The sequence below is a fragment of the Cyprinus carpio genome, chromosome A4, assembly GCF_018340385.1.
Source record: "Cyprinus carpio isolate SPL01 chromosome A4, ASM1834038v1, whole genome shotgun sequence".
NCBI lineage: Eukaryota > Metazoa > Chordata > Actinopteri > Cypriniformes > Cyprinidae > Cyprinus > Cyprinus carpio.
The window spans coordinates 18168594-18179448 of record NC_056575.1 but is presented as its reverse complement, the minus strand read 5'-3'; the positions used below and the strand labels follow the sequence as shown (position 1 = coordinate 18179448).

Genomic DNA, 10855 nt, shown 5'->3' with positions numbered 1-10855 from the left:
TTTGGGGTCAAGTTGTGGTTTTTTGATGAGAGGCTTAATAACAGCCAGTTTGAAGGATTTTGGAACATACCCTAATAACAATGAGGAATTAATAATAGTCAGAAGAAGATCTATGACTTCTGGAAGCACCTCTTTTAGGAGCTTAGATGGAATAGGGTCTAACATACATGTTTATACAATTCTTCCTCTCCTATAGTAGAGAATGAGTGGCACTGTTCCTTAGGGGATCTATAGTGCACCGTCTGATGTGATACTGAAGCTGATGGCTGCATGGTTACAATTTTATCTGTAATAGTATCGACTTTAGAAGTAAAGTAGTTCATAAAGTCATTACTGCTGTGATGTTGAGAAATGTCAACACTTGTTGATGCTTTATTTTTCGTTAATTTAGACACTGTATTGAATAAATACCTGGGGGTATGTTTGTTTTCTTCTAAAAGAGATGAAAAGTAATCAGATTTAGCAGTTTTTAATGCTTTTCTGTAAGATAGGTTACTTTCTCTCCAAGCAATACGAAATACTTCTAGTTTTGTTTTCCTTCAGCTGCGCTCCATTTTCCGGGCTGCTCTCTTTAGGGTGTGAGTGTGCTCATTACACCACGGTGTCAGACTGTTTTCCTTAACCTTCCTTTAGTGTAAAGGAGCAACTGTATTTAAAATGCTAGAAAAGAGAGAGTCCATAGTTTCTGTTACATCATCAAGTTGTTCTGAGGTTTTGGATATGCTAAGGAATTGGGATACAACAGGAAGATTACTTACAAAGCAGTCTTTTGTGGTAGAAGTGATGGTTCTACCATACTTGTAACAAGAAGTGGAATTTACAGTTTTAGCTATATGAAGTTTGCACAAAACTAAATAATGATCAAACGTCCTCATGGGCGTGCCTCGGCCAATGAAAGCTGCCATGAATTCCAGACCTTCAGTGTGAAGGTCTGGCTATGGGAGACTAATCGTGGCTAACTCTCAGTATGGCCTATCCGGCCTCTATCACTGTCTGGCCTATCGTGGCCTCTATCCTGGTCTATCGTGGTCCACAAATATCCGGCCTTTCTTGGCCTCTATCACTGTCTGGCCTATCGTGGCCTCTATCTAGCCTATTGTAGCTCTATCGTGGCTCTATCTGGCCTATCATGGTCTCTATCAGTATCCAGCCTTTCTTGGCCTCTATGACTACCTGGCCTATGGTGGCCTCTATTAAAGCATTTAAGAATGCCAGACAGTGATAATCACTTTAATTATGACTGATTAAATCTTATTGTTTCTTTTGTCCATATGTTCTAGGATCTCGTAAGATGTACTTCATCTGGTGGGTATTTAATTTTCTTCTTTCTTTTGGGGTATGCTCCGCCCTGCCTTGGTCTTCGGCAGGAATAGCTGGAATCTACAACATCTGATTCAAGCTACAGATGGGACCTACGCCAAAATAATCTTGTTCTTTTTGTATTGGTTTTGTAAATAAATACTTTTGTATTTCATCTTCACCTCCTGAGTCTTTCTGGTAGAACTCCACATCATGACCGTCTCCGAACGTTCCCGTAAGGTTACTGGGCGATGTCCTTGACACCAGTGAGGACTTTCTGAGAACGCCCTGGGAACGTAACATTTCTAGCTGGGCACATATCTCTTGGCCAGTTAAGCTTAGTTGCAATTCGCTCAAATGCAATAAAGCGTCAACTTCTGACTCACGAAATGGTGGTACAAGCTTAATATGCTGACTAGGATCAAATGAAATTACAGCAGCAGGCCTATGTATAACATTCTCCACAGGCTGATCAATTTGAGGCATACTTACATGCATAGAAGTTACAGCAGGTAAAATGGCACTTCGCGCATGCTCTCTCTCTTTATCTTTTTCTTCATGAAGCATTTCAAGTTCACGCAAATGTAATCTACGATTATCATACTCTTGTCGTTTAATCTGCAATTCTAGCTCTTTTAATTTAAAAAGAAGCAAAGGATCTGATTTAGATGAGGGAGACTCAATTGTTCCACCCGTCTCTAATCCATCACTTTTTTCCTCTTCACCCTCTAAATCAGTATCTGCAGACAGTAAACCTTTCTTGACAAGTTTAGCGTAAATATCAGCTTTAATTACTTTCTTAGCTGAAGAACTTGATACAAAAATATTCAAAATTTCAGCAATTTGTAGAAGATCTTTAAAAAAAAAAAAAAAAAATGCATTTAAATGCTGTATACTAGGTTTAGAGGCTCACGTGCTCCAATATCTCATATTTACTCAGTGCTTTACTCGCTTCTTAACAAGATTAACAACAATTGTTACCCACTGAAAAGAGACCAATTTAGACATTCATTAATAAAACAAACTCGTTCAAATCAAACGAGAAGTCAACTAGAAGGACAATCTTCCACTTGTTAAATCAAACAAATTGACATAACAAAGAAGGGGAAAAAACACAAGCACAAGCAGATTTTGGTGTAGTCTGCGTCGGACCTACGCTTTTTCGTAGCCTTTACGCGCCGCAGGCTGCGCGCCAGTTTTTTAATTTCTATACTTCTGCGTCGTTGTCCGCTGGAAGGCTGACGCAGGTAGTACACATGCAAACTGCTAGTCTGCGTGTGTCCACGGGCAGCGTTGCTGGTGTGTAACCCGCAGTACTCATGACAAAAAGCCGAAGAAGAAGTGGCTCGGCGGAGAAGCATGACAGCCATGACGGCGACAAATAAATAAATATTAAATCAGTATTTAAAACTACAAAAAGGAGACAAATAAACGTGAAATAAGAGAAGATGGCATTCTTTCAGATCTTCACAAGGACACTGTACCAATTTTTATGATCAACATTGTTTATCGCTGACAAATACTGATGCATAATGCCATGTAGTAGTATAATAAATGATAAGACAATTGTTCTTTTTGCTTTGTTTTATTTTTATATAAGAAGGCGTGGTAACACTTAAAAATATATTAAAGTGCAGCATTATAAACACACACACCCAAACTCAAGTACATACAGAGGAAGGGGTTTTAGCAGACCAATCACAGTGCGCTTGCGGCCCCGCTGTGAGAATCACTGTTAGATTTTTTGGAGAGGTGCATCGTCAGGTCACGGCGCGGGCTTACCATGTAGGGTGTGCGGCGTTCCATGCGTAGGCTACGGCGTAGGTCCGACGCAGAAGTATAAATCAGCCTTTAGTCGGATGGACACCTAGTAGTTGAACTTAGTATTGCAGTTTCAGCAGAGAATGATTAACAAGTATTAACAAGTATGTTAACTTAGTACGTTTTCTTAAATATATCTGCAAACACATTTGTTTTTTTATGGTTTAGTAAAGTCAAAAACTTACAACTTAAACACTACAGTCAGAAAAATGAAAGGGAAGTTACACACTTCAGGTAGACATTTTGACATTGTGTAATTCTATTTATTAAATGTGTAGAATAGTTTCCAAAACATTACATAAAGCATTATAAATGTTACATTATGTGTTCATCATATAAAAAATAAATAAACATACTAATATAACTTTTAAAATGGAGTGAACACGGAGCAGTTTTTCCGTGAGCAGGAATGGAAAACCTGAAGTGGATCCCCAGCGGTGTGATATTCATGATGCATTGTTACATTGTTATTACATAGTACTCCAATATTTTCTTTTAACTGATAGAAACAGGTGATGTTATGGCAGCTGTAAAACATTCAGTAATACTTTTGACACATCATACATGACTTGGATTGTGTAAATATGATTTTGTCTATTTTTGGTGAATTTGTCAAACATGCAAATCTGTTCATAAATAAAGTTTATAAAAATCTGATTTCTTAGATGGTGTCTGATTCTTTAGGTTATTGGTCTCAGAGAAAGGCAGATAAAGCAACTCAGAAGGGGTCACTGCTTATGTTAAAGGAACACCCTTCTCTCATCTCAGTGCTGTTCCCAAAAGCAGCTGACAAAATCATCCTGCCTGAAGTAATAGGTTATATTTCTGGTTTAAAAAATATAAGCAATCATTCACTAAATCTTTCATCTTCTAAAAACGTAAGCATTTGTTTCGTTATTTCCTTTGTCCATAGATGTGGCCAGTGATGCAGGATGAGGATTGAAGATGTGGACGTTCACAAGGTTCCTCTGGAATTGAAATGCCAGATGGCATTGTACCTCAGGAAGTACATTGAAAATGGTAATTTAATAGTAACAGTCTTGTCACCACACATTAATTTTGAATGCCAGTTGATTCACATCTTTGTACATTCTGCACCTACGGTTTTTACAGCTACAGCCTTGGATCTCGAGCAGCTGGTTACATTTTGGGTGAGGTGGGCCATCCTTCCAGAACATCTGTATGTGGAGGTGACTGACTCTGTTAAAATGTCCACTGCATTCACATGTAGTGAGGATATAAAACTGTCTTCTCACTACACTAACTTTATGGACTTTGAGGCAGACTTAAAAGCAGCAGTGTCTACAACTGAGAGTGGATGTGGATTAGTTTAATCGCACGGTGTGCTCCAGGGCTTTTTAAATGTAGAGGCCTGTCCTATTAGATATCAGGCTTTGTTTGATAGGACTGTTTAGAGAGAGAAAATTTGTTATTCAAATGAAATTACATTGCACATTTTTATAATTTCATGTTCATTACTTATTTTGTAATAAGTTACATAATTTGTAACAATGTTGTAATTTGATGTAAAAAAGGAAACCAACAGAAAACCGTAACATGAACAGTACTTTTTATATTTGTAAAGGTTTGTTCAAGTTTAATCATTAAATGTAATTACTAGCCAGTAAATCAGATAAAAAAAAAAAATGTGTTTATCAATAAACTAACTGGCTTTGCAGATCTTAAGAGTGGACCATGTTGAGTTATTATAAGAGGTGTAAGTTTCAGTGATTATGACATTAATCACAATGACTGTGTCAAGGTAAATTTTAACAGCATTTATTAATGGAACTTCAGGATGAGGCAAGGTTGCAATTTCCTCATTGGTTAGCTCTCTTGGTAGTTGAACCTCTGGGATGGTCACACCCTTTTCCTCAAAGGAGTGTGGTCCCTCCCAGTCCACACCATAGTCGTCATCCACCTGGAGTAAAATGCAAATAATCCATTATATTCCCCAGTTTGGTTTGTAAATAAGCTTCTGTACTCATCTTAGTGTCAAAATGACACGAGCAACACAGGGTTTGTGAATGGTTTATGAAGATAAACATAAGATTTTTTATTTTTTTTTTAAAGACCTTTTAAGACCAATATATGGAATAAATTAAAGGGAACACAATGTCAATAGGTTCTCTAAATGTAAATATCTACACAATTTTATAACACTTGTTTGAAAATACAACTTCCAGTCAGTGTTACTGTCATTATGTTGGCCTGGCACAAGCCAACATACTGTTATGCTATTTAAACTTCTTATTATTCTTTTTTTTTTCTTTTTTATTCTTTTTCTGAGACTTAAATTTCCAAACCTATCTCCTCCTGGTGCTTTAAAGCCACAAGCCCCAAACTCGGCAGAGACCTGCAGCATGGGGGGCAGTTTGGTGCTATATCTTTTCAGACTGATCAGACTTACAGATTTTTTTTTTATTAATTATTAAAAGACAAAACATTTCCATAGACTTCCATTGTCTGAGAAAAAATGCGCCTCTACAGGAGTAATTCCCGGGACTGACAGGGAGGAGTCTGCCTTAGTTTCACTTTTAAATCGGTTAAAAATACAAATAAATACATAAATTTCACTCACACTGACAAGCTAAACCAACATATCTTATCATTACCTAGACACTGGGCCGAGGGTCCGTATCTGCTTTACTTTTCGAAATGGATGATCCCCATGGAGGGAGAACCTGGATTTAGCCAAAGTTGGGACGGTTGTTTTATTCTCAACGATATGAAAAGTGTTTGCCACTCCATTTATTTTTACTTTTCCCCGCAATCACATTATGTGCATGACCGGCGCCAACCTCCCACTCTCTCGTGAAGCCAACAAGGAAGTGACTAAAACTACGAAATTCAGCCGACTGGCAGCAGAGGCTGGCTGCAAAAAGGAGTCAATCCATAAGGCTCCCCATGTTAAAATGCTCAACTTTACAGCAGAAAAAAAAACATGTTTACAGCCTGGTGCAAAAAAATATTTTTGGTCTATAAAGCCAATTTTGCCCTTCGCATGACAACTGTGAGGGGGGTGAATTTTTTATAACTCATCCGTTTAAATTATTGGCTGGCCCCGTGCCTCGTATAATTAAGGGCGCGGCTAATGAGTACGTGCGGACTGTTGCTGCTGGATAATGCTGTGCCGTGCTAGGTGGGCGTGGCTTCGTTAAACGCCAGCTCCCGCCTTCTTTTTGCCCATTTTCGACATCCGAGAGTCGGGCGGAGACACGCTGCCAGCATGGCGACGCCCCGCCGTAATACTTTGAGCTTCAAAACCACTCTTCAGGAGTCTACGGGTGACATCACGGACACTACTTCCATATTTTTATACAGTCTATGTGCATGAACCATAAATATGCAGGCAAACGCAGTTGCCTACTATATTAGTTGAGCCAATAGCACGGCAAGATACTGACATGGGATTATTATTAACCAATCAGATGTAGGTTATTTAGAACAGCTGTTACACGGATGATTTAGCTATCAGACACGAGCAGCAGCACATTGATCATCGTCAAGGACATTCTTTGTGTGATTGTAAGTATTCATTTAATTAGAATATGATATCTAGATAAAATGTTTGTTTTGTGCACTGTGTTGTTCAAACGTGTGTAAGCGTCTCGTTAGTGTTGTTTTAAGTAGGGTAACGTTTCAGCTGGCGAACTAGCAGTAGAGAATATCATATTTAACGGCTCTGGCAGTAGCTAGCATCATGCGATTACATATTTGATTTGGTGTAAACATTCCATTGTAACGGTAACACTTCGTCCAACTCACATAGACTACAGCTCCACTGTATGTTGGCGGATAATTACCTCAGACTGTTTTGCAAACGTTTGCCAAAAACTCAAGGAACGAGCCCTGTGTGAACAAAAGCCAGATCTAATGCCGTGTCGTAGTGATGACCTCTTTTACCAGGTGTTTTGAAGGCAGATCAACGTTCGCGACGAAAAAATGTGCAAACTGTAATGAAGCAGAGATCAGTTAGTCCTTAATTTCCACGCAGAAGCTGAGATCGTTCGCCAGCTTAACTGAAAGCTCTTTCAGCAGGTGTGTGTGATCAGTACTCAGGTGAGGGAGTGCGCTGTGATTGGATGGGGTTGGAGCCTGGCGTGTCTGTGACACAGTGACAGAACAATGCATTTAGATGCCTTTTATTTATGGTGGAGGAGCGAGTTCTGTGATCCTATGAACCTGGGAAAGTGCTCACATGGTCACTCACATGGTTGTGAAATGATAAAAAGAAATGTAATAACTTTAATAATAGGAAAATATCCTATTTATTATTCTGTTTATCTATACATTTTTATGTAGGTGGTGGAAGAAAAACAAAATTGTATTCAGACAGCAGTAAAAATTACCAACTAATCCAAAAAATACATCCCTTTACTGTCCAAATAGGTATGCTTTACAAAAGAAAAAAAGTAAAATAAAACAAAAAAAAACAAAGAATTTGTCATCCAAAGTCATAACATGATTATATAAAAAAAAATCTGCAATTATTTATTAACTGTTATGTTCCAATCCCTTAATCCAATCATTAAATTATGTTGGTTTGCAGAATATATACAAATATCTGTTATTTTTAAATCATTAAGTCTGTTTATTGATTATTAGGATTAGCATCAGCACCATGCCAGCTTCCATGGCTATTTTCATGGAGAAAACTAGATAAGTTTAGATTAATCAAATCATCATGTACGTTCTATGATTACAAAACAACAGTATGTAATCCATTGGTCTCAACATGAAGATAAGTAAATCATGACAGAATTTTCATTTTTGGCTAAGCTATTTTTACTTTAAAGGTTAAAAAACATGCCTAATAAGTTTGTGGTTGCCATCTATATGCCACATGGCTTTAGGTGGTGGAACGGAGTACTGCCAATGCCTTAATGTTCGTAGTGACAAGGCTCGTAGTTGTGTGAATCCACCCTCCGTAGGGACTAGTGCACTTTCAACTGATATAAAAAGAGAAATTATGAGAGAAAAAACCACAACAAAAAAAATCCTTTTCAACTGAAACCATTATTAAGCTTACCTTTAGTTTACCTCTAAATTATCTGACACTTGATGACAGAAATTACTTAAAATTTTAAAAAATACTTTAAATTTTAATGGTGTCTACTGTAGAAATATGGCCAATTCTGTGCAATAAGCAGTATTTAACATTAAGATGAAAAAGCCTTACTTTGTCCTTTAACACGTCTTGAGCTCTAGTGGCCAAGCATCGAAATGAAGCCAGTGTAGTAGACGTTCTGGGTTTCCACTAAAATCCTCGCTAGACCATCATCTGATTTATCTGCGTATAGGTCAGACACTCTGCAATAATGGGGAAACAATGGTATGGTTATTAAAAGAGTAACACACAATTCATTACAAGCCACAAAGATACTAATTAGTTCCAAATTTATTTAGAATGAGTAAATACAAGTAAGCAAGTCTTAGGGTTGATTTCACCAAGTGTTAATGGTGTGAAGCAATCAGTGAATTGCTTTAAGGAATCTCATGTGTCAGGTTCTAGTGCATCTACAACAGTAAATTTGGAGAGGTACAAATGTAAACCTATCAGGATACAATTATCTTCACGTAACTGCAGATTTTTAAAATTCAAATTTAAGACTGCTTGTCTTACCCTGTATGTGAAAGACTCAGTCTCAGACAAATTACTTAAGGGCTTTTAAATGACATCAAACTGCAGACTTGTTCTGACAGAAAAACTCAGACCAATGCATTCCTGTAGTGGATATATTTAAACTTTCATTAAAAACAATTTTGCATTTGTACTGTTTTGACCAGCAGGTGTCACTAGCATAGGGTGAGTCAAATGCTTTAGTGAATCATTTTGCAAAGATCAATCAGTGGCTGAACCGAAATCGCCCCCTATACCCTCATTTACTATTTACTGCCTTAGTCCACTAATACAGTTAACTTTAGAATGTAGATGAAAATTAATGACCGAAAGCCATTGAGTGTACATAGATTGTACACTCGTTATTTGCCCATAAGAGCGGAAAATTTAATGTCTAAATTTAATGTGTCTGGCTTCCCGTATCATCTGCGTCCAACTATTTTTAGCTGTACAAAACAGTAAATTTGTGTGTCTTACCATATTATTTTAATATATTTTCTTAATTATGAACACGCTTACTGCACGTTGTTATTCTTCTCATCTCCCTACAGCAGCTAAGTTAATGAACCGGAAGTCTTACACATTCACAGAAAATGGCTTACTTCTGCATTGAAAAATAAGGTGAATAGGGAGCGCTTTCAAATTCAGAGTAACTAGTTACATAGCACCTACAAATGGATAATAATAAAGTACACAAAAAAGGCTAATGTGACTTACCTTTTTTCATATTCACACATACGACAACGTATATTCATCTCTGAAACATCTGAGTCTTGTGATTTCTGCTGCCTTCACACCACTCATTAAATACATCTTGATTGTCTCTAGGCTACGATATAAATGTTTAGCGACTGACAGTAATAGACCATCTACTGATGCAAACTACTCAACTTTTTATGAAATTTTGCCGTGTTGAATTGAAAATTTGATCATGATTCATGTAAATCATAAATTAATTATATTAGACATACGAATAAGAGTGAGTGTGCACATTTTAAAATAAAATATTATTTTCAAATAGTGTAAATTGATTACTACTTCATATGAAGGGTTCTGATGCAAAACCCTCTGTGCCATTTGAAATTTTCTTCCAAAATTAGCATTTTTATCAGGCTCCCACTTTATTTTCGTTCCCATTATTAAAGTAAAATAACTGAACAAACATAGGAGCATGAGAAAATCATTTTAGAAGAAAATGTTGGATAGCACTTAAAGCTTTTTGCATCTGAACTCTTCATATATAACTGTCTACAAACCTAGAATTTATTTTAGCATTCTTATTTACTTATTTAATTACTTTATTATTATGCAGTAGATCCTTATGAGCATGTGCATGACCGCGTTTCATGCGCAAGCATGTCAGTGAGCACGGCATCACAATCGATCAGTTGAGTATTAAAGTTGCGTTCGTTTCTACACTGGATAATATCTCACCTGAGGTCAGAGGTCACTGGATTTAAGAGAAAGAGGCACTGATCTGTCACTAGTCTACACTGATCGCATTTAAGAAAAATAAGTGTTCTACCCATAAGTCTAAATGCATTAAGGAAAAATGGCATTTAAATGATAATTTTGCTACAGTTTTGTTGATATTAAATATCTAATCAATTTGGGTAATACAATTTCCTTTTAATTTTGCAACTTATAAAGCATTAAAATGTTTGTTTGTTTTTTTATTTACATATTAAAATTAGTGTAGGAAATGGCAAATATAAATTATATAATTGAATTTTCATTTTGCAGTCAATGTTGCACTATGTATGGGGAAATGTATATTTAAATACAGAAATATATTGTCATTTTGCATATTACATTTAAAAATTAATTTTGCTACTCATATGCTTCCATATTTGGCAGGATGAGAAAGAATATAACTTTTTAAATCATTAAAATTAATTACTTTTATAAGTAATTGTAAGTCAGTGTGTGGTTCACTAACAGTGGAAACAGACTCTTGGTCTGGTTTGTGGTATCAGTGTGTGAAATGTGAGCTGGTTCTGAATGAATGCAGACCTGCAAACCTTGGAATTCTTTTTTTGAGTACCATCAGCGTGGCAGGCGGCCGGGGAGGGCAGTATGAGGTAAGTGGAGTGGGGGTAAACAGTTTACTGT

The 10855-nt window shown here is 36.8% G+C and overlaps 1 long non-coding RNA gene across 1 annotated transcript in view; it reads right to left on the bottom strand.

Annotated features, from left to right (window-relative positions):
- Positions 1–4883: 4883 nt before the first annotated feature.
- The window catches only part of LOC109072653, a 10287-nt gene continuing 4315 nt past the window's right edge, over positions 4884–10855 (bottom strand). The window contains exons 3-4 of the long non-coding RNA XR_006156997.1: positions 8303–8433; positions 4884–5041 (exon numbers count right to left, since the gene is read on the bottom strand). This is a non-coding gene — a long non-coding RNA (uncharacterized LOC109072653). The remainder of the gene's footprint in view (positions 5042–8302; positions 8434–10855) is intronic.